At 42.1% G+C, this 24,579-nt stretch overlaps 1 protein-coding gene across 1 annotated transcript in view; it reads left to right on the top strand.

The window, feature by feature from the left end:
• The window catches only part of LOC146856150 (V-type proton ATPase subunit S1-like), a 296,718-nt gene that overhangs the window by 45,852 nt on the left and 226,287 nt on the right, over positions 1 to 24,579 (top strand). The gene's annotated exons all lie outside the window — the stretch shown is intronic.

The following is a 24,579-nucleotide window of genomic DNA, read 5'->3' as shown; positions in this document are numbered from 1 at the left end:
TCCACATTTATTATTACATATTTTTCCTGAGACAAAAAACAGGGCAGTGTGAAAGAGGCTTGCAATAAGAAATCATTAAGCACCCCACAATTTATATCACATGCACATGAAATACTGAGAAATACATCATTAATGAGCAACACATCAGTATAATAAGAGTTTAAATCACAAGAGACCTTGAAGATAATAAACATTGCACTGATGGATGCCATAGTTATTGGTAGAACCTAAAAGTTATGTTCCAAAGCCAGTTTCATTACTCTCCTAAGGGCTTCTAGTAGTCCATCTGTAAATCAGAAATTATATATCCGGAGAGACAAATGCAACCAGGAGTTGATGTATTTAAAATAGAACAGCCAACTCGTGTTCCCGAGAGGTATTTTTCACTGCTTCTCCAGGGCTGTCAATAATTCAATATACAAACAGAAAAACATAAATCAACCATACAAAATCATAAAGACAAAAATAACATTTATAATCCACATTTTTGTGCTATTAGAATTTCCAAGACAATCAAACATGTACTACAAACACAACAATATATTTTTGTGATGGCCTCTACGTGCAGTTGTTGGGGGCTTTGCTCTGGGGTCCTGCACTCGACCATGTTGTAGAAACATAGAACAAACAGCAGAGAACTAAACACCAAGACAGTTTCCAGGAGAATGCACTTCGAAAGAGTTATGAATCATCCAGTGCTCTTAAAAATGAAGCTCCATTACACTTAATTATCTACAATGCTTTATGAGCAGTGGAGGTGAGATGTGGAGTTTATAAATTACTATCTGTCTACCCACTTGGTGTAATTCAGGCCCCTAATGACACTTTCTGCCAATCCCTTGGGGATACAAATTGAAAATAATTGTATGAGTTCACAATTGTAAAACAGTTCCTTCAAACCATGCCATTGGGTCTTTGTGTTAACTGGCATCCATATTTATTAAAGGCTCTTAAAACTTTTAAATTAAGATGTTGGAACGGAAACGTCCTCTGCATGCTAGAGAGATCTAACCCTGCACTTAGTGCACAACTGTATTGTTGTCTGGATCCCTAAAGCTGATTTTTTTTGTCAGATGCAAACACGGATCATGCATGTGTGCCATAACCGGATCATGCATGTGTGCCATGACATAGGAATGTCTCACGGATTACAGTCTTGGTGGACCAGGAAGGGCTCTCAAAGCTCTACTCTCATAGTGGTGGAAGGCTACTGCCTTCAGCAGGAGTTAAGCAGTACAAGCGCGGTGGTGGCAGCATACCGTGTGGTGATCAGCAGTAGTCAACAGGTCCTTGTTACCATGTGTCACTGGAGTGCCGCCTACAGGCTCACTCACCTTTTTTAAAAGTTCCGGTGTTGTGTGCCTAACTCATCCTTGGCCTTCATCGGGTAGATGTCAAGGGCTGCGCAGCAAAGGAGTAGTGGCTCTGCGCTGGATGTATATGTGCCTGGAAAGGGTACAGTTCAGGAACAGAGCAGTACTGTCCAGTATATGTGTGTTTAGTGCATGTACTGAATGTATGTATGCCTGTGGGGATACATTACATGAGCGATGTAGTACTGTGCAGTACATGCACAATAAAAGCATGTGCTGGGTGCCTGTGTGCTTGTATGAAGTACAGTACATAAAGTGTGAAGTGTTGTGCAACGTGCACATGTGAGTGTGTGTGCTGCCAATGTGTGTGTGTTTGTAATAACAAACCTGGTACACCCTGGTACAATATAGAAAAGTTTCAATGCGGAACAGTGCGCACAGGCTGAATGTGTGTACGGAATGTATGTGTGCTTGTAATGGTTCAATGCATGGAGGTAACAGCGCAGGGTTGTAGGCGTGCTATGAATGTACAATGAGTGAGTCGGCCTGCATTGGTACATTATATGCAGGACCTTGGGTTCCTTTTTGGGAAGCCCAGGCCTGCCTGGTGAACACATGAGGAGTAGAGGAATCCCCCCAGACAGATTTGTGTGTTGTTGCATTTCTGCGAGCTGGGTGGGACACACTGAAGGAAGGGAAGAAGGGACCCTCCCTTTTCACTTTAAAAGGGTGCTCTTTTATTGGAGTATAGGTCACAAGAAAGATTCCTAGACGCATCCTAGGAAAGGAGATGAGACTCATCAGGGAATCATAAAGAGTAGGGCTGGGAACCTGGGCTTAACTTTTTGTTGCACATATCACTGTGGATGACATCCAAGTGTAAACTCTGGTCACTCCCAAGAATTGTGTTGTGGGTCAAACAGCTTCGGAGTCATGCCTGCTGTGACATACAGTCTTTCACGAGGAAAGAAGAAAAAGAGAAGTGTGACTGTGCACCGATTGGGCTGTAGCCATTGTGCAGGAGTGTTGGCTCGGTGATCATGGAATGTCAGGAAAGGGCATACATGGACTCAGCCATGAGTTATGCACCATGCAGAACTGGATGAGCCCATACTGCCATGATGCATTGACACTGTATGAAAGACGGGGGTCTTCGCTAAAATTACTACTGTGAGAAGCATTGAGACTCGTAACCGTCTTGGCTGTGGAGCTTGTATCAGGGGAACCTGCTCCTGTATTGTCCAGTACTAAAGCAACCCCATATGCCAGAAGTGGCTGCCAGTACCAAAGTTGCCAAAGGATTCTGGCTGCTGCCTGAAGGAGAGACTGAGGCTATGTTCAGCAGGTTGGAGACACACTGCGAGGAAACTGCCCTGACTGACCCCAGATGACTGCCGAAGATGTTGGGGATTTCATTGCACCCTTGCTGGGCTCCAGTTGGGATCCGAAGAAAGGATTTCCCCTCTCCCCTCTGAGTAAAGCCAACCTACTGCGTCTCTACGATCTGAGAGCTGCTCCAATAACTGTGAGAACTCCTGTAGCGCTGCTCAGGAGAGGGAGCCTGCACTGTTGGGTGCAGCAACAAAGGCTGGGACACCATGACTTCTCCGAGCAGAGTAGTAGTCATGGATGCTTGTTCAGAGGGTACCCGCTGCACTGCTGAACTCTTCAGTACTGTGAGAGCTGGTAAGAGGTAAACGGGGTGAGTTGGGCCCCAGGAGACTCGCTGCTAATTGCGCTGTGGCACAGTAGACACTTTTGACTAAATCATCAAGAGTCAAAGTCAAACTCCTGAGCATAGTCTAATAGTGAGCATTCCCTCAATGCAGCGAATGGGGAATAACCCCAAACATGTTACAAGAAGGGGGGTGGGGAAGGATTTGCCTGACAACTATTAGAGCCCCAACCTCATTGTGTTGTTGCTTCTGAATTTCGTAATCCTGTGCTTGTGTAGAGTTAGAAATAAAATACTTATTTTCCCTATAAAAGCAAGTTTTTGACTGAACATTGATTTATTGTTCATACTGCTTGCACTTTAAGTTATGAGTCATGTTCACTGACCTATTATGTCTACACTTCCCCCTATCAGGAAGCCTTGCCTCTTCGAGCACAACTACAACTGAGAGTCAAGTGCAGAAGGCCTACTTTGCCCAGTGAGCAGGATCCATAGTAGGGGGGGCCCAGGATATCAGGAGTAAAAGGTCTCAATCACCATGGTTGGGCCCAGTAGCCCCTGGATGCCCTGTGGCCCTCTGAAAGGGGTTCTTTAAAAAAATAAAAAAAATAAAAGATATTTTTATTAAGATTTTACATGAGCAAAAGAGTACAGTTGCAGTAGATATATAGAAGGGAAACAGGGTCCCATTTTGGTATCATAACTACAATTGAATACAATATTATAGGCTTGAAAAGGAAGACAACCAGTAAAACAGTGGGTGTGTGTATCCGTAAGTGTGTGGGGGTGATGAAGAGGGTTCTGCTGGTGTTCTTGTGATGTAAAGCGACGGGTGATTGGTGGAAGTCAGATGTGGGATACCCCAGCTAATCTTGTATTGGTAATGGAGAAAAAGGATAGAGAAGAGATAGGACAGGTGAGTGGTATGTAAGGGAGGTATGTGGGGGAAGAAGTGGCAGCTACGGGACATGTTAAGAATGAAGTAGTCTAACTTGGACCAAATTATTACCTAGAGATAGTCTTTAGGTAGTTGCTTAGAGAATTATTCGCCCCTCTTTTGAACAGTACCCATTCCCACTAACTGTGAGATGAACGTTTGGATAGCTCTTTCCATTCAGAGAGATTGGCTTTATGACCAGTTGAGACAAGGATGTCCCATAAGAGGCGGTCTTCTGTATTTAGAATTGTGTACCTATCAGGGGGGAGAACTCCCAAGGTATTGAAGGCTAGGTTCGGTGTTCAATTCATATTTTGAATTTGAAAGATGGTTTTGCCTATTTCTGGCCAAAAGTTCATAAAGAAGGTGCATCTCAGCAGTGTGAGTCCCCGGTCACGTGGTTCTTTTTCACAGCTCCAGCAAGTGTCTGAGGCCATTTTTAAATAGTTTGACAGAAGCCCAGTCGGCCATATAAACCGCTGTGTATCTGCGTTAAGCTAATGATGGAGTAACCTTGTTTGAGGTAAGGTTTGTCCAGATGTTCGACCAGTTCAATTGTGCTGCCTGAGGGTTTTTGTGTATCGTGTAGGAGTAATTCCCATTTATTTTGTACTAATTTGGTTAGTGCAGAGCTAGTAAGGGATAGGAGTGAGTAGAGTTTGAATGCTTCATGGCCTCCTTTGAGGTATGAGTGTAAAGTGGAGGGTAGATCAGTATTGACCGAAGGTTTGTGTCTGGAGATAGTTGCTTTAATTTTTAAGAAAGGATAAAAATCCAAGTCACTTAGCTTTTGAGTTGCGAGAAGGACAAGGGGTTGTGAGGGGTACCCAGGTCTTGTATTAAAAGTATGCCTTTTTGCATTGCCAATGCTCAAGGAAAATTGTTTTGCCATCTGTTTTCAGGTGATCATTGTGCCATAGTAATGCAAAGGGAGAGCACTGCATTTTGTACTTGGTTGTAATAAAAAAAGTAAGAGCGAGTGGCCTGGCCAGTGCCCTTTCAATCTCGATCCATGATGGGGCGATGGTGTTATGTGGGGAGAGTCAATGACTTCCCTGCTTGGCTAAGAAGGCATGCTGATATCTCCTATTGTCTGGTAAGTTTAGGCTATCCAGTGATTTAGGGAAACCTTAGTTTCTTTAGGGCGATTCTAGGTTTTATGGATCGCCATAGGATTTTGGTGAGAAGTACATCTATTTTGGCAAAGTAAGCGTCTGAGAGATATTCAGGTGACAAACTGATTATGAAGCTGATTAGCAGGGCAATCATCATTATGATGGACTCTATCCTTCTCCACCATGTGATAAATCTAGAAGACCAATTGTCTACAATACTTTCATTTTTGCTTCTCATTGGGGTAATTGGATTCTCCAAGATCTGGGAAGAACCAGAGTTCAAGGTATTTTATTATGTCGGGACCATTTGAGGACATGGTTGCTAATAATCGATGTGTTGCAGTGGGTATTAAGGGGCACATGCATCATTGGAAATTGCGCTCACAAAGGGGTATATTCGCAAAATCAGCCCATTTGCAGCCGCAATTTCTGCATTTGGGATGCATCATCCCAAATGCACAAAATTGCAATTTGCGATTGCATTTAAGGTATCGCAAATTGCGATTCCTTAAATGTAATGCAAGATTGCATTTTCAATAGCGATTTCGCTATTATGGACCGCTAAATACCGGCCATTTCAACCTGATGGTATTTAGCAGGAACTTTGAAAAATGCACTAAAGTGCATTTTTCAAAGTTTCAGGTTACACACACACGCCCTTGGGGCATGTGTGTGCGTGACATGGGTGCACATCACTATTTCAGGGGTGCAACAGAGTGTCCTTTTGACACCCTTGCGCCCTTGAATTTGCATGCACAATTTGCAAAATATGCATGCAATTTCCCATTCGATGGATAGGAAGCCATTCTTTACTTGCGACTCTCGCAATTAAGGAATGTTTAGGAATCGCTATTTTTTTTTATTTTTTATTTTTATTATTTATGCTCGTAAAAACATACAAACTGGGAACATACAATGTTTGACATTTCCGCGTTGTACATTAGCGCTCCGATAGGCACATTTTTATAGCCCACTTGTCTCAGAGAAAGTAAAAATAAATAAATAATATAGCTTTTGTTAATTGAGTTCATTGATCCAGGCATTAAGTGGTCTCCAGATCTTGAGTCCCTTAATTCTTCCTCTTTTCCCCTTTCGGGCATAAAGGGCCTTCTCTAGGTTAAATATATGTAGCATACGCATTTTCCATTGTCCACATGTAGGTGGTAGCAGATCTAGCCACGAGGAGGCAATGCATAGTCTAAGTATTGACATAGCGATAAATAAAAACTCCTTGCAATTATCTACAGGTGTAGATACTCTGAGTAACATAAGTTGGGGGGTTAACAGCAAATTTCTATTCAAAACATGTTGCAGAAACAAAGTAACCTCCTGCCTTAATTTATCCAAAACCGGACATGTAGAGAAGATATGCACCAGATCTGCCGCCAAAATATTACATCTAAAACAGTAGATACCCTCCGCGCCCCTCCATTTAGCAATTTTAGAAGGGGTAATATAAAGATCAAAAAATGTCTTGTAGCATTGCGCCCTAAGGTTTGCTGTGGATAATACAGTGTTGGCCAATACAACAGCTCTTTGTAAACCTGGGTCTGTAACCTCAAGCCTTTCCTGCCATTTTACAGAGTGTTTCTCAATATCATCTGGTACCCCTTCAAGAAATATCCTGTAAAGTTTGGAAATTGGCGGAGGATCATTACTGGTGATGGCCTCCAGCAGAGGAATCATAGAGTAGCCGTTTATACCACCCCTTTTTTTAGTAATAAAATCCCTTAATTGTAGAAACTTGAAGAAATCCATATTACTGAGATTAAATCTATTTTTAATTATTTCAAATGTAGCTGGTTGATCCCCCTCCAATAGGTCCGCAATACTGCGGACCCCCGCCTTTATCCACCTCCCAAAGTATCCATCCAACAGTATTGCGGAGATCTGGCTGTTATCCAAAAATGGAGTGTATCTGCTGAACCTGCCCATACCGAGTTTTTTTCTGACTTGGGTCCAGTTTTGATATGCGGTTTTCAAAATCTTGAATCAAGTTTTTTTTAAAATAACTAGGCTCGTATATTTTTAGCAAACATCCACTGGCACCCAAACCCATTAGAATCTCAAATATAGAGGTAATAGCGATTCCTACATGCATAGGCTTTTGCGAGTCCTTAATTGCGATTCCTTAATGATCGCAATTAAGGACTCGCAAAAGCCTACTTTGATGCATGTGCCCCTCAGAGGGAGGACCTCTGTTTTGTCTTTGTTAAGAGAGTAACCTCACACCCGGGCATCTTTGCTAATGCTAATGGTGGACATGATGTTGCTCTAGATCTGCTTGGGCAGTGAAAAGCAGGATGTAGTCTGCATAGGTGGCCACTTTCTGGGGCCCACGGAGAATGTGAGTCCTGGGATAGAGGGGTTCTCTCTAATTTCTGTGAGAAGGGGTTCTAAAGTTAGTAGAAATAGTAGGGTAGAGAGAGGGCCCTTTTGTCTGGTACTTTGTTGGAGGTTAAAGATGTTAGATAGGGATATGTTTATGCTTATTCTGGCTCTGGGCTCCTTGTATTAGGCAAGAATCATTTTAATGGTTTAAAGGTTGAAGGTGGTAGAAGTGGCAGGAAGGAAGGACAACGAGACTTTATAGATGTCCTTCTCCGCATGAAGAGCTATCGCACATGCCAGGTGATTGAGATGCTGGGCATCTCGATTACGTAGCTAAATAGTCTAATGCGATCTGTGCTAAATCTGCCTTTGATTAAACCTGTTTGAGAGGGGCAAATAACTTTTCTGAAAGGGGTTCTGACTTCTGAGCAAAGGAATGATGACACAAATGATCAGGGCAATAGAATGACACACAGCAGAAGAAAATAATTTCAGGTGAGTGGGGCAAAATAACGGAATTTGCACTGAGCCAAGTTATATTATATTTAATGTTAAAATATGTTCGTCTAAAAAAGAGTCTTCCTTCTGAAAGGGAAAGAGCTGGTGTGCACCTAGTTTATGCGTTGTACCACACAAAACTACAAAAATATCTCTCCACGCTACATTTTATAACTCACCCAAAGTCAAGCCCAAATGAGGCCTTAAAAATCCCTGCCCTTCAATGTCTGACAAGGGAACTCGAGATAAAATATAGTTGAAAGATCCTCTTTTATTGATCAAGCATACAGTTTAGCCAGTTACTAAGACCCCCACCCCACTGAGACTCGAGTTCATGAACATCTTCAGGCGCTTCAGCAGTATCATTTTATTTAATAAAATATTGAATCTGCTTGCTTTAGACTTCAACTCAACACCCTATGGTGAAAGCATCGTCGGGTCCAAGTGCCCCAAGGGTTCTTGGATTTTAGATGCGGACATGAAACATGAACCAACTTTCAATCAACCTCCTCAAGAAGTAGTTCTGCATCTGTCAATAGTAAGATGTAAACTTCTAACATTTTACCAAAACGGTAGGTGCTACAAGAATGTAGGAGCAAACGCAGAAACCAGAAAACCTCCCCACTAAACCAAATTATGTGATCTTAATACATTTTTTGGACCTCGAAATACATAAATTCAGGATTTGTGATGTACAAAACCTTCTCCTGTGCTTGATTTAATAAACTATAATGTTCACATATTATAGGAACCCAGGCCACCCAAAGATTGCACATAGCTGACATGTCTCTTAGTCCACTAATCGCATTGTTGTTAGGGTGGGGGGGGAGAATGAATGATTCTACATTCATTTTTTAAAACCATCTTAGAAAAAGAATACTTCTCAATGTACTGATATAATCTGATGTACTAAGGTCAAACGGTCCTGCATGTTAACGAAATACACTTTTTGGATTTTGAAGAGACTTTATTACAGTTTTACACTTTTGCTGCAAGATGTCTTTACAATTGGTGTTCCTAAAGCTAAGCTTTGCAGGCAGTGGCGGCTCGCCGAGGGAGTGCTGTGGGGCGGGGTGGGGTTGGGGCAGGGTGGGGGGTAGTAAACTCCGTATGCTGAAGTTTACTACCCCCGCCCCACCCTACCGGCCCACAGCACTCCCTCGGCGAGCCGCCACTAGGGGCAGGGCATCCTAGTTATTTACTTATTTTTTTTAATTTCAGTTAACTCCGTATGCCGGAGTTTCCTACCCCCCACCCTACCTCTCCCCCGCCCTGCCTCACCACCCCGCAGCACTCCCTCGGCGAGCCGCCACTGGGTGCAGGGCATCCTAGTTATTTACTTTCTTTAACTTCAGTTAACCATTGAATAAATGCTTGCCTGTTTATTTAACTTCTTTTTAATGTTAGTGCAGAGTCAAGTAAACAGCAGCCCATTGCTGCTGTTGATTAGTGGGCCACATGTAAAGGTCAGGAGGGACACATGCGCCCCCCGGGCTGTACTCTGAGTATCACTGTTCTAAAGGGTGCTAGATTTAGACCATCCTCAAGCTCATTAGCAAAAAGCTTCTAAAGGAATGGAATGTCACTAGCAACAAGCATTGACAAATAGTCCGCTTTGTCAATGCTTTGCAGGCAACGCTATTCGCTTTACTAGTGCTGGTGGGTTTTCAAACATGCAGGAATTGTTAAAGTCAATAGTGTGAAATGACTAAGTCAAGAGTTTAGGAAAAATAATCTATACCTTCTTAATGGCCTACTCTTTGCATGACACAACTTACATCATGTTGTCATGTACCATCGCATACCATGGCGGCCATTTCGAAAGTATAGAAAATCAGTGTTTTCTACAAAATGCCTTTTGAAATGAGGTTTTCTATACTTTTACAATGCCTGCTGCGTTGCATAGTAATGTTGTATCAAGTTATGTGTGTGATGCAAAGTTGCTATGCAATGCAGCAGCCATTTTGAAAGTATATAAAACGTTATTTTCTATACTTTTAAAATGGCTACTGCATTGTGAGAAGGAACATGACAACGCAACACATGTTGCATCTTGCAACATGTTGGCCATCTTGAATGTATAGAAAAATTATTTCCCTTGGCTGGTTGGCACTATTGGTTTCTCCAGTGCTGGCACATTTAAAAAGCATCTGGCATTTCCAAAGGCAATAGAGACTACCACCCTGAAGTGGGTAAGGGCACAGGGAAGGGAGCGAAGACCAACAAACAGGAAGGTGCAGAGGAACAACACCCAGGGTCACACAAAGGCTGCTATTTGGAGCAGGCACACAAAAGAGGAGCATTGTGTCAGATGCAAGGTGAGTGAAGGAGGAGCAGGGAAAGATTGTACCTGTGCTTTGAAGAAAAGTAGGAAGACATACACTCACATGAAGTGCTAAAGAAAAATAAAGTAAATTAAAAAAGAATTTTTATGGCTTCAGCAGTGGATGGATACCTCATCAATCAAAAGCAAGGGTAAACAAGTTATTCAGCAGGGGCAGGACAAACAAATTAGGAAGGAACGCCATTAATTAAAGAGCAGGGAACTGAGCTTAACAGAATAGCAATCTTATCTCGAGCAAGGGCTGACACAATACCCACTCTGAGTAGTATTGTATGCAAGTTTGTCTGCGACAGACAGCTGAGCTATCTGTAGCCAAACCATAAAAAATGACATTGTTGTTATGTTATGTTAAAAATATTTAGAAAGTGCGACAACTACCAGGAGGTATCTAGGCGCTGCAGTGATACGGAGTGATGCATGCTCTATTATTTGTTAAAAAGCCAGGTTTTTAGAGCCTTTCTGAAGGATAAAAGATCCGGCAATGATTTGATATGTGGAGGGAGGGAGTTCCAGAGTTAAGAGGCCCCAACTACAAAACCTTTACCTTCCCAGTTAGAGAGGCTGACCTTAGGAACAATTACATTCCTGGATGTACTCAATCATAGCGTTCTCTCAGGCTGGTACCATCTGGGCCTGTCTTTGAGAAATTTTGGGGCAGAGTTGTGTAAGGCCCTAAATGCACAGAGCCTTAAAACTCACTCTTTGTTTTACTGGAAGCCAGTGAAGCTTCTGTAAGGCAGGTTTAGCCAATTCAAATTTCGGGATCTTCAGAAGCAACCTAGCCTCTACATTTTGGACAGCCTGGAGCTTATTGGCATACTGCATTTGCATGTTGAGATATAGACTGTTGCAGGAGTTAAGTTTTGCTAAAACTAAGGCATAGACCACAGTCCTTTGTAAGATAGGGGATGTATGATAACATTCTTTTTGATTATCCTGGGTGTGTAACAGGATGCAGATTTGGTCGCATTCTCTTGGTGTCCAAAAGTTAGTTTATTGTCCATAAGGATTCCAAAGTTCTTTACTTTGCTGGCTGAAGATGGTAGGGAGCCTAGCTCCGAAGACCAACAAGATGGAGTTGACAAAGTAGTATCCTTTCCAAAAAGAAGGACATCTGTCTTGCTAGAATTTAATTTTAAGTTAAGGTCCATCCAGTCACTAATAGATAGCATCCAGTTGCAGAAGTTCAGACAGGTATTATTGAGAGGATCAGAGAAGTACACAACTATTTGCATATCATCGGCATAAGATGTTAAAGAGAAGCCAAATGATTTAATCTGAATAAAAGCGGCCAGTTGCCGATTTTACGCCTTTTCAATCACTTTTGCAGGAAAAGGCAACCTGGAAATGGGACGATAATTATTAGGGTCACTAGGGTCTAGGCTAGATTTCGTTATCAGGGGGAGTATGGATGTCTTTTTCCATATTGTCATAAACTTTACCGTCTTTATTATCTGATTGAAGATTGCAGAGAGGTGCTTGGCAATGATCTCCAGGGCCAGGTGTATGATGGTGGCAGGGCAAGGATCAAGAGGACGCCTGACTTTGTGATTATGATCAGGTCAGTTACGTGCTCTTCCATCAGTGGATAAACTCGGTGAGAATGCAGTGAGCTTTCGTATGGCTACTTGTCCTATTCTCTTCAGCAGACATAGAAGAGGATTGAGAAAATTTGCTAAAGATTTGTACCGACTTTATTTTGGAAGTGAAAAACCAAGGTGTTACAAAGAGAGGAACTACTTTCTTTAGTATTGTTAGAGGACAAATTAGAGAGCTTCTTTAGTGTCATAAATAATTGTTTGAAATAATTTGTTGCTTAATCTATTTCCTGGATGGGATTTTTTTTCCCCATATCATGGTCTTGTAGGCCATGATCTCCTGTTTGCATTTATCTTTTTCTGCCTGACAGTATTCTTTCCTCCAGATTCTTTCTTGCTTCTCTAAAGTCTGTTTTTGCTGTTTCAATCTTTCAGAGAACCATGAAGCCCGAGGTTTGCATCGGTGGGGTGGGGGTGGGAGGGCAAACATCTAAGCAGGGGCTAGTGAGTAGACGGATGAGCTATACCATTTATGGAAGTTGGAAGTAAGGGTCTCAAGATCTTCTGACTGTGAGTCCCTAAGAAACTGTTTAAACTGGCCAGGTACTATTTTTATTTTGTACCATTGACGTAATGTTTGTGAGGGGCAAGATCTAGGTGGGACCGGCCTTTCCAGATTAATTTTGATATTGAACAAGATGGCTAGATGGTCAGACCAACACACAGGAAGAACTTCAGTGATGGTCAATTGGGAATTATTGGTAAACACACCATCCAGCACATGGCCTGCGATGTTTGTCGGGACCTGCACCAATTGCTGAAGGCCGAAACATGCCAGGATGTCCAGTAGAATATTTGTATATTTGTCAAGACATGCCTCCTAATGAAAATTAAAGTCCCCTGAGAATACAAAACTAGATGAGAGCAAGCTAGCCTTTAATAGAGAAGTGACCTCTTGATTGAACTTATTTCTCAGTCCGGGCATGTGGTAAATTAACATACCTTTCCAGGATTGAGTTTTGGATAGTTCAAAGTTAAAAGATAGCACTTCACACACCACAGCTGGTATCATCTGGAAGTGTGCAGCGAGGTGCTCTCGATAAAGAATAGCTAGGCCATAGCCTTTTTTGTGCGACCTGTTTGCCCTGAAGAGTAAATATCCTTGTAGTACTGCTAAGACCAGGTCAGGGCCTGAGGTGGGGTCTGCCCATGTTTCTGACACAAGGACTATATTTTTCAAAACAAACAATATTTCATCATATTGGCTATTCTCTTCAAGGCATTCCTCAATCGACTGACTGTAGGTCAAGTATCAGTCAACATTTATAAGATCTAGAGGGGCCTGTAAGCACCTGTAAATTTACTTTTGCCATCTGCCATGACTTGTCAGTAAATTATTTTACCCCACCTGTTTGAAAAGGGCTTGTAGAAGCTGTCAATGCAGATGAAATTCAATAAACACTAAACATGTCCTACCATTTATTTGCATGAAGCAAATCAAATTACTTATTTTGTCAAGTTTCAGTAGATATGTAAAATAATCCTATTGAATCCCTCTTAAGTTATTGATCGGCTTTATATCAGGAATATCATGAGTGGAAACATCTTGCATGTTTCATCAATAATACTTCCCTTCACATGTAAAAATAGAACTAAGGGGTCATGATTACTGCCCCCAGGGTAAATAATGTTGACATCCTGAACAAAGTTATAATTTTCGATCCTAATAGAAAGTGGTTGATTATACTGTTTGTTACAGAAACATTGGGAGTTGCAGAAGCTGCAGAATTTGATAATTTCCTCCCTTGCAGGGAATGGAATCCATAATTGGCTAGTATGTTTAGCAGATGTTCCAGTCTATGTGATGGTCATGGTTGACTTTGCATTAGGTTCCTTTTCCTATGTATCTAACATGAAGAGAGTGATCTACTTAATACTCAATAATTCAAATGACCTTAAAGAAATTGACTCTGCTATGGCTGACTTTTTCCTCACATAATTGTCCACAAGGTACACACTTAAGGAATAAATAGGATGCTTTCAAAGCCCATTTCAGGTATCTGTATCATACTTTTAGTCAAATAAAACAGAGAAAAAAAGATATAATCCCTTACCATGAAATTAAGGATCCGGAGAAATGTTTTTTAGCACCCCCTATCAGCTCTTAAAAGGCAGAAAATAAATAAAATGCATACACCAGCAAGAAAGAGAGCATGGCCATCAGTAACAAGAATACAGATCTTTTGATACATGGGAGTAAAGCCAGCAAAAGATTAGAAAACTCTCTGAAATCTCATTGATCAAAATCCCACGTGCCTACAACAAAGAGTGACTTAAGCACACTTTGTGGTCAACATTAAGCAGATTTTCTTAATCATTTTGAAATTACTACCATTCGCTACACTCTAAGAATTGCACCATGTCTCCATTACCTAAGGAGTATTTCACTATTCGCTTAAATAAACTGGCTCTTCCTGACAGAGCAGACGTTGGTAGAGAGATCTTGGTGAAGGGATTCTGCTTGCAATTAAGGGCAGTTGAAACAAAGAAGTCTATGGCCATGGCAACATCCTGTCTGAACACCTTTGCCAATTTAAGAACTCTCTTCTCACCAAACACATGCTATCTCTAAACATTTCCATCTCATGGTGTGATTCCAAGATTATCACAAAAAGTGAAAACAATGGTAGTTCTCAATCCAGACAAACACAATGCCATCATTAACCAAGCATTGGCAAAGCCAATAGGTTTTGGATCAATGTGATAATGCATGCAGCATTGACACCTTTAAGTGAGACTCACAGGAGGGGTGCAGCTGGACAGGCCTCACATGGCTACAGTTGTGAGGTAGTCCCTCATAAAGATCAATGTAAGCACTCTAGTGGAGGAGGAAGGCTAGACCCAAACAGCCTACATCATTAGGCGAGATATGAGAACTCTGCTGAGCCAAGATGTATCTGAGAACGTCTAAAACCATTGGCTAACAGAGGTTGTTTGAAGAAAGCCAATGGTGGAAAGAGGCAGACCTGAATTCAACTCAATATCATTAGGAATATATATATGCGTTTGACAGCTCTGCTATCAAAACGCAGACCCAAAAATCTCGGGTCTCATCTCTAAGATAAATATGATTTTAAACTATATATGCAAACCCTTGGAAACATTTTAATTACATTAGTTTATTTGTCAACTTGGATCAAAAATACATCAATCCAATTTTCAATTATACCAAAATAGGCTCTTTAAGTGTAAATACATGACAGTTAGTCTAAGAATGACATGCTACTTGTTTAAAAAAGCGCACGTGTAAACTCTTGAGTCATTTCATTCCAATTCACTTTTCTGTGTGTAATAGAGGAAAGTTGAATGCACAATGCTCTTAAGATGATCCCAGGATACACAACAGGAATGATGTAAGAATTTTCAGTGCACCAGGCGAAAGCATTTTGCCTGCTAGAGCACTCCTCATAAACTGAAAAAAGGCAATTATTCAGACCTTTTGTAGTAATTTTGTTTCATGCAAGTATTGACCCTGGAGCTCGCTGTAAATGTCTATGATGGGTGTATGTCAGAATATTTTATACATAAAAATCGTCTGACATAAATATCATGTACTAAACATTGTTTGCATAAAAATTGTCCCATTGGGTGTAGATATTCAATTATTATCACCAACTTTTGCAGACAATAACTAAGACAAAATGTTAAGGTCAGCCATTCTGACAATGATATTCTGCTACTATGTCTGTAAGAAATTCAGAAGGTGAATTGGGTGACACTCTCTGAACCTATGAGTTTTATCAGTGCTAAATAAATCTCTAATGATTAGAATCACATGCTTAGCCTAACGGCTAGGGCGGTTGACCTCGAATCGGGGAACTGGGTTCGAGTCTCGGATATGACGCTGAACATCCTGTGATTCTGGGCAAATCACTTAATCTCCCAGTGCCTGCCAAAAATGAATGTGTGTCCTCATGTAACGTAACTGGTGCTATGTAAAGCGCTCTGATACCTGATTCGGGTCAAGTTCGTGCTATATAAAACTCTGGAAAAAAAAAAAATCAAACGCTTTATTCGGCTCTAGTGAGCCACAAAAGTCATATCATAAAATACACAGTACAAAGGGCTTCATACAGCATAAAAACTTCAGATATAGTCCAATAAATGGTGTGATAGCAGCAAAATACTGAAAAGTTTCAATATTTAGATCGTAGTCTCAAGGAACTTAAGATGTCATTTAAGCCAGCAATAATTACAGTTCTATTTACCAGGCACTGCAAGTAAGAAAAAGCTGCTATGTGGGATCTAGAATCCAGAGCATGCAATATGAGGCACAAGAACTGCCTTCTTTGGTGTAGGAAAAATGTACTAAACACTGTAAATTGCAAAGTGCTTTGTTCTGCTGGGATCTCACAATGACAGAGGGGTAAAAATGAGAGCCAAGTACCTTTGAACGAATAGGAATCCAAAAAGTGTATGGTTTGTAGTCGAATTCTTGTGAGTAGGAACTTCGGTCTTTCATCTACAATAAACTGTAAATAAAGCACTGGGCTCAGTAGTGGAGCCCGAAAGCTGACCCCGCACTCTCCCCGACTATCGCCCTGCCGTGCATTTTGTGCACGTTGGTAAAAAAGATTTTTTATGTGTGCTAGGGAGACATTAGATAAAAGAGTTGGGCTATGATAAAGAGCTGGGATGCAAGACTTTCAAAGCCCTTTTTAACGGATTTGAGCCAGGGGATGTGTAAGCAATTGTCCAGATTCATGCAATCTAACAGCACTGGTCTTCATAATTGGGCTTCAGGGTTCTTCCAAATACGCTGCTACAGTAAGAGGGGTTGTAATTTGATGTAATCCTCCAGGTAGTTTAGCCCTACCTCCTTGTGGCAAAATGATGTTGAAGTGGAGAGTGGAATAGCCAGAAGTCTCCTTATAAACATATTCTGTACAGTCTGGAGGGCTTTACAGGTTACATGTCCCAGATACCTGCCCCATATGCTGCAACTGATTGACATTTGCTGTTAAAAATACATTGCAGCTCACCTGTGGGTTTGTGTCCCAGCCTTTTTGCAATTGTAAAAACTGCATCAATTGCCCTTTGAAATTGTAAAACTCTGACATTACGTAAAAACCTCCAATTGAAATTAGTATCAATAGGGACACTCAGGTAAGTGAAGTTTTTTTCCACTTCACCACCAAGCAAAAACTTTCTGGTCTTTGACATTTTTGGGCTATATTTCATTAATGATGACTTGGTTCAATTAGTTTTAAGTCCTAGGTTGTCCATAAAATTATTAAAAGCATCTAAAAAGGATTGCAGAACATTTGTTGTTTGAGCAAGTAGGACAGCATCATCTGCATAGAGCAGGACAGGAATTTCTCGTGACTTGATTTTGGGGATATCTTTTCTAGCATTTACTAGGTGGCCACTAAGGGCATATATCTACATTAAAAAGAGGAATGGGGCCAGGACACAACCGTGCCTAACCCCTATTACTGATGGGAAATCTCCTGTTAGATCCCTGTTCATAGTGTAACACACTCTAGCTGTGGTATGTGCGTGGAGCCCATGCAGCAAAGAGATTATTGCACTGTCTATACCTAAATTAGACATTAACAAAAATGTGGGCGATCCACTGCATCAAAAACACATGTTAGGTCCATAAAGGCAAAGTGGACAGATACTTTTTTCACCTTTAAATATTTTTGGACTATAAGGGACAGATTTAAAGTCTGCTCCACTGTTCCCAGGCCTGGCCGAAAGCCAGAATGCAGGTCTGGTAGCCACCGAGTCTCTGCAGCCCAGGTTTCTAATTTGGCCAAGATGACCATTCCAAGTATTTTTTGGTCAATTTATTTGCCATATACTTTGTATGAGAGGTAAAAGCCTGGATTACCTCCGATGGACTTCGAGTCCTCTCCCTGGACCTGGCTAATCTCCTATTGTTTGCGTATAAATAGATCATCGTGAAAGGCCTCCCTATCAATCTGTTCCCATCTGATGTTTAAACCTTTATTTTTCTTGAATTCTAATATATGCTGTGGGATTTTCTGGGTATCCCTACATAGAAGTAAGTTTAAATTCAATATTAGTGGGTTATGATCATTGGTACATAAGGGCATCCTTTTACAGTTAATCAATACTGGTAACAGCTCTTTAGGGATTAGTATATGGTCTATAAGCGAGTTAGACCCTGACCCGATATACGTAGCAATACGGGTGGGGGCCCATGTACTATAGTCGTGTGCAAACTCCAGATTGTTAGCAGAGGACACTCTATTTACTGCATCCCCATAAGCGGTATGTCTGAAGTGCGTAAGGGGTTCCCCAAAATGGTCACAGATTCCCCAAGTTACAAAGGAGCCCTTACCACACATTTCTATGGTAAAATCTCCAGCCCATAAAATTAATAAGTCCTTTCCATGGTCATTTAAAGTCTTGTGCAAAGTGTCCTCTATCCCATCCACCATCCTGATTTCTGCAGGATCAAATTGTTATAATAATAGTTAATAGTAGGTCAAAAGAGATTCTTCAGAGTGAACAAGAGTATGTGATAGAACGGGGTGGTAACCACTTCAGAGGTATTCAAGTCCGTCAAAGACACGGAGACAAATGTTACCAGTCCCCCTTTAGCTCTACATGATGTTGAGGGGGTTGCTGGGACATGAAAGGTAACAAAGCCGCTTATATATGGTGGGTCAAGTAGCCCGGTCTCTTGACAACAGACCATTTGATTTTGACCCATTAGGTTCAGCCATTCAGGGACTTCCAAATTGGATCGCAGACCTGCCATGTTTCAAGAGATTAATTCAAAATTCCCCTCTTTTTGGTGTGCGCACTGGGGTGCAGTTGAATTGGTTCTGAGAGTGAGGGATTGTCTGTTGAGGTTGATCGGGCGCTCTAGTGGGTAGTCAATCCAGTTGTTTTAAAGAGGCCAGAGGGGTAAACCAGTTAAATTAGGGGGAGGGGGGTTCAATTGGTGGCTTAGAATTCTTTCATTTGCTATACCGAGATAACCGTTATAAATATTACTGTATGGCAAGGGGGCTGGGGCAGAGGCAGGGGGTATAAAAAGCCCAGTGGTGGTGCTCGGATACCCTCTGGGTATGGTGGAATTTGGCTGAGTGAATGTAATAGGGGCCTGACCAGGGTTGGTCTGTTAAAATGTATGATTAGACAATCCCCCTGTGAGCACTTGGGTTGTAGACCAATCCAGGAGACCCTCCTTGTCGAAATAAGGTTTTTGAAGAGGTCACTGGACCATCCGGAGTGCTTTCGTATCCAGTGTGACACTTTGTTCAGAAGAGACGTATGTGATTCCGTATGGGGGGGAACAAAGGTAGGAACGTTTTCTAACACAGTTATATATGGGGTGCATTCTGGGGGGATGTTGGGTCGAGTGCCTATTGGTTGGTTCAGAGCTTTCTCATTCAGTGTGTTTGGCCCCTTCTCTGGCCCCTTACTAGTTGATTCATTCCAGGTGGAGTATGCCCCATTTATCCTATGTGGGGTTAGAGCTTCCTTTATTTGCAGGTTGTTTTGTTTGGAGCCACCTAGGCCTTTTAGATTTTTGTGGCTGGGCCCAGGGTCCACTCCCTTATGGTAATGCTGAATGTAGTTACATGCCTGAAGTGGGCTTCGATCACAAAGGTATACTTACACTTTTATGTACGTTTACTATATTTTTGCAACTCCAAACTATGAATTGAAAGTAAGTTTATGACTGCGGATAGGGCAGGCCTATCTTTTTATGTGCAGAGTTCGTAGTTTTTGAATTGCAAAAAGGTAATAAACAGACAAAGTGTAAACTCACCTTTGTGAATCAAGCCCTGTTTCTTTTGAAAAATATGTACCAGCCTCTTATAGGGAGGTCCAGCTCAGGCATCCACACTGGTACAGGTAAAATTGATTTATTTATAATAATTTTTGATATATCGCTGCTTAGCACATGTGTCAAAGCACTTGACTGTTTCGATGTGTGCATTGTTATAGAGAGTTAGAGATCTAGAAAAAGTACAAGCCAGTTTGAGACTCATCATAAGTACAGAGGGCGTAGATCTTAAGGTGTGGACAGTCCCATGCTAGTCCCAATGCAAGAAAGGTACATCATAAATTCTTGATAAAGAGAGGGGTATTAAGATCTGCATCTTTGCCCCTAACTCTGACATCCATATTTGCTGCCAGTTTTGTTGCTGGAGGCATGGGTAGCCCATGGACCAGTTTTCAGATTTAGAGAGAGTGTAAGCATCAAATGAGAGGTACAGATATTCCAAATTTCAAGGACCACATCCTGAAAAGCTATCAGTGCACAGTTGCAAAGGTAATCTTATCCTTGTGGCTTCAAAAATACATTAAAAGGGTAGTTTCGATTTTGGTGGAATAGGAGCAATGTCATGTGATGGGACTCGCACCCCGACAAGCATGATGTTCCACCGCCCCTTTTACAGGTGGACTGGATCAGTTCTGAGGATCTCCTATGGATTCAAAATGCTGCACATTTCGGAAAAACACAACACTAGAGAAAACACGAACAGAAAGAAGAATTTTCTAAACTATATAACTTGAGACTCAGGCCTTATTACTATTGCTCCCTAAATCCTGTTTTGTGTGCCAACTCCTTTTTGAGTCCATATTGGAATGATAACTGGTGCTATAACAGTGCTCCCCAAAGGTGTTTGCCCAGATTGTTTTTAGTCATAGTAGAAACAGGGTCAAAGTCCGAGTTTGTGCACCTCAGAAATGAGGAAAACGTGATGGACTCGTTGTTGATCACTGCAACATCTAGAACAGAGTGCGATATGTACTCCTAGTGTTGGGAAACTGGGTTACTGGTGGAGGGGTGCTTAACTTAGAGGCAACGTGTCAAGTATTTATGCAGCACTTCAAATAGTAATGAAGTGAAAAGACAACACAAGAAAAATGCCACACCAATTTAGAAAAACAGAGTGAGTTTTAAAAAAATTATTGAAGACCAAAATGACAAAAATTCAATTAATAGAACTGGATATATGCAATTTACACGTTTAAGGCAAAAATAGTGCCTAATCACAAAGTGTCATCTATGGTTTACTGGTCACGTCAGACTGGGGCAAAGTCACAAGTTAAGCACGAATGTGATGGATCGCGGGCCGAATACAGAGTCCAAGTTAGGCCAGTTGAGCTAAGTATCTTAAATCCTGGTTGAAGAGCGTTGCAAGATGCTGGGTTGAGGATGCATTGCGCACCAGCAGTTCAGGGGAATCTGAGGGGGGGGGTGCAATGTGGAGTCCTGCAACGTTGTAAAGGATGACGATGATGATGGGCTAGCAATGCAAAGCCCCTCGTCACCGATGTGCGACTCACTGGCAGTTCCTAAGGAGCTGTAGGGCTGCGATGCAAAGGCCTGCATCGCAGTTGAGGATACCATTGATGAGGGGCTTGCGATGCGAAGGCCAGCGTTGAGGATGCGTCATACAGCGGCGATTCTGAGTAGACTGCGGGCTGCAATGTGCAGTCCAGCATCGGGGATGCATCGCACTGCGGCTGTTCTGAAACAGAGCTGCGAGGAGATGTGTCTTGGTGAGTCGATTCTGCGTACTGGAACACGGCTTGGCTGGCGGAGCACCTTCAGACCCACTTTCAGGGTCCAGGACTAGGGTGGCGCCACTTGGAAGGCAATACTCACAGCAAGTAGAGTCCAGGTGCTGGATTCAAGATGGTTTGAGTCTTTTCGGTCCCTAAGGCTCTAATCAGGAGGCCAGACAACTAGCCCTTGGAGTCACTCTGGTGGCCCTGAGATCAAGATTCAGGTCCAGTCCTTTCATTCAGGCAGCAGGACAACAAAGTACCAGTGCGTCTTGGAGAGCAGCACAGCGTTCCTTCTGAGGCCTCCACAAGTCTAGAGGTGTACTGAAGAGTTGGTATCAGGGTCCACTATTTATACCTGGTGCCCACTTTAAAGTGGAAGAAGGTTCTGGAGGTTTCCAACCCCAGAGGTGTTCGGAATTATCTATCTCCCTGCTCTGGCCCAACTTGTCTGTCTTCACTAAAGACTAGTGTCAAAACCCTTTATGAGTGCGCTGGGCAGAGTCTTTGTGATATGCAAGTATGGTAGGTGACAGCCCCCCATCAAGTCATAGATGGCCCGCCTGCCAACATCTTTTACTCTTTGTCTCACTGTTTGGAAACAATACACAAAGACCAACTGCCAGCTACATCTAGTCTAGTCATGTGGCTCAGAATACAGGCTGCAGGCACCAAATGGTTGGGACAAGAGAATGCCAACTTTCTAAAAGTGGCATTTACAGAATTTAGACTTAAAATCCAACTTTACCTTGAGAAAGGGTTTTCAATAACAATTCTTTAGACACCAGACTCGAACTTTTAACCTGTTCCAAATTGAAAGTTATAATTTATTAAATCTAGTGAGTAAACCCAATTTTATCCTATGGGAGAGGCTAGAACCTTGCAGTAGTGAAAAACAAATTTAAGTGTTTTTCACTACCCGGACATGTAAAAGGTAAAAGTACATGTCCAACTTTTTAAATACATTGCACTCTGCCCTGTGGGCTGTTTAGGGCCTACCATAGGGGTGAGTTATATGTATTACAAAGAAAGGTTTAGGCCTGGCAGAAGGGTTATTTTGCCTGGTCGAAATGGCAGTGTAAACTGCACACAGAGGCAGCAATGGCAGCCTGCAACATGTTTAAATGGCTAAGTAGGTGGCACAATGCGTGATGCAGGTCCACTAGTAGCATCTAATTTACAGACCCTTGATATAAGTGGTACCACTTAACCAGGGACTTACAAGTAAATTAAATGTGCCAATTGGGCATAAGCCAATTTTGCCATGTTTAAAGGAGAGAGCACACACTCTTTAGCACTGGTTAGAATTGGTACAGTGCACAGAGTCCTAAGGCCAACAAAAACAAGATCAGAAAAATTTGAGGAGAATGGCAAAAGGTTTGGGGGAAGACCACTCTAAGACTGACATGTCTAACATCTGGTAAATAGCACACACCGCTGCTGTGTGAGTATATATTAGGTACACAACCACCACGCTAAATGGCAAGATATTTCACCAGGTTCAATGTTTCCTTCTTCACAGATCATTTTTGACTCCTCTTGGTATTTTTTTTAGGTATCAGTGTAAAAACCGTTGTTTTGAGTTTGAATCGATTTTCGCTAACTCCATCTCATATCAGAGCAGCCGTGGCCCGTGGAGGGAGTTCCGTGGGGCGGAAAGGCGGGGCGGAGGAGGGGCAGGGTGGGAGGTACTAAACACCGGAATATGGATAATTGCAGGTAAGTAAACAATTAAATAAATAAAATGAATTTCGTAGCGCACGCTGCATCGCATTTTGCGATACAGGGCACGCAACGAAATTCGGGCTGCGGCTGTATCAGAGGAGGTGAAGCAGCAGTGTGGATCTTGGGTAGTATACTTTGGAAGATGTATTTTGCTGATTCAATTCTCTATTGAATCTTCTCCTGCTGGCTAAGTAAAACCATGTTACTCTATACATGCATTTTCTGTTGCAGTGGGTAATAATAAACCTGAGCGCTATTGTGCTTTTCAGAAAAACGTTAGATATTATTGTCTATTCCTCTGCTAAAGTAACATCTTTCTTGATAATTGACCTCTTCCACCTTATCCACATCCATGTGAAGTGAGAGTACATTCATTGCTTTACATTCCCACTCTATTCTACTTCATATTTTCTTTTCTTATCTTTTGTAGCTCAATTTTTGTGTTCTCAAGCATACGTCTACATTTACAGGAGTAGCGCAACGAGGAGAAATACTTGTATTTCTCCTCGTTTTACCCTCTTTCTATGCATGCTGCATTCTGCAACCAGTATAGGAAGAGGAACATGCCTTCAATGATTGTTTTGGTACAGGAACGTGTCCCTTCCTGCACAAAAACAGTCATCCCTGCAATGCAGGCACCCTTGCAACATGATGCAAGGGTGTCTGCGTTGGCGCATGGTTGTTGTTTGTGCGCTAGCGCAGGGGACAAGGACCAGGGGCGTAACACTGGCCCCTGCAGTTGGGGGAGCCCAAAGCTTCTGGGGGCCGCTCTCAGCACAGCACTCTGGCTGCAGAGCTCCTGATTGAGCCTGGAGGGGGCCCCTCCACGTGCCTTGCAAGGAGAACCCCTCAAATTTCGTTACGCCAGTTACAAGGACCGGAATGCTCCGTATCTTGTAGCTACGGCGCATTCCGGTCCTTTTATTTTGATGCACGGCAGAGCAGCGGGAAGGCTTGCTGCGCTGCTGTGCATCAACAGATCCTAAATGAGGCCCATAGTATATATGCAGATGCGCAGATTGCAAAATGCCATAACCATTGATGTGTGTGGCGGAGAAGGGTCGGGTTAGACATGTTGCGCCGTCTCTCCCTCAAAAGTGGTATAGTAGTAATTAATAGCACATTAGACAGGGCAGATCAGGATACATGGTTTTCCGCTATGCTGTGTTTTTGTGTGCAGATGTGATGACCATACATATGTAACCCTCATCAGAGCACAAGGTATTAAATCCGTGCAGTCTGACACAGTCACAGTAGCCAGGCTCTGTTAGTATGACCATCTTTGTTTTCTTTAATAAAAATAATTCTAGAATGGAATCTGGACATTTAGTAATGTATTTTCTTTTGCATTGTAATAATAAATGTGTGAGTCAGAGTTTACTAGTATGTTTGCTCCAAATAACCTGTTTTATTGGGCTACATTTATTTCCACTGGCTGGGCATAAATGCATTGATCCCTATATCGCTTTGTGCAATAAATGTGGCTGCCATGAATAATATTTTGAAGGACTGAAAATATAATGCAAGGATGTTAGAAAG

The sequence above is a fragment of the Triturus cristatus genome, chromosome 4_1, assembly GCF_964204655.1.
Source record: "Triturus cristatus chromosome 4_1, aTriCri1.1, whole genome shotgun sequence".
NCBI classification, from domain to species: domain Eukaryota; kingdom Metazoa; phylum Chordata; class Amphibia; order Caudata; family Salamandridae; genus Triturus; species Triturus cristatus.
This window is presented reverse-complemented; position numbering and strand designations above follow the sequence as displayed.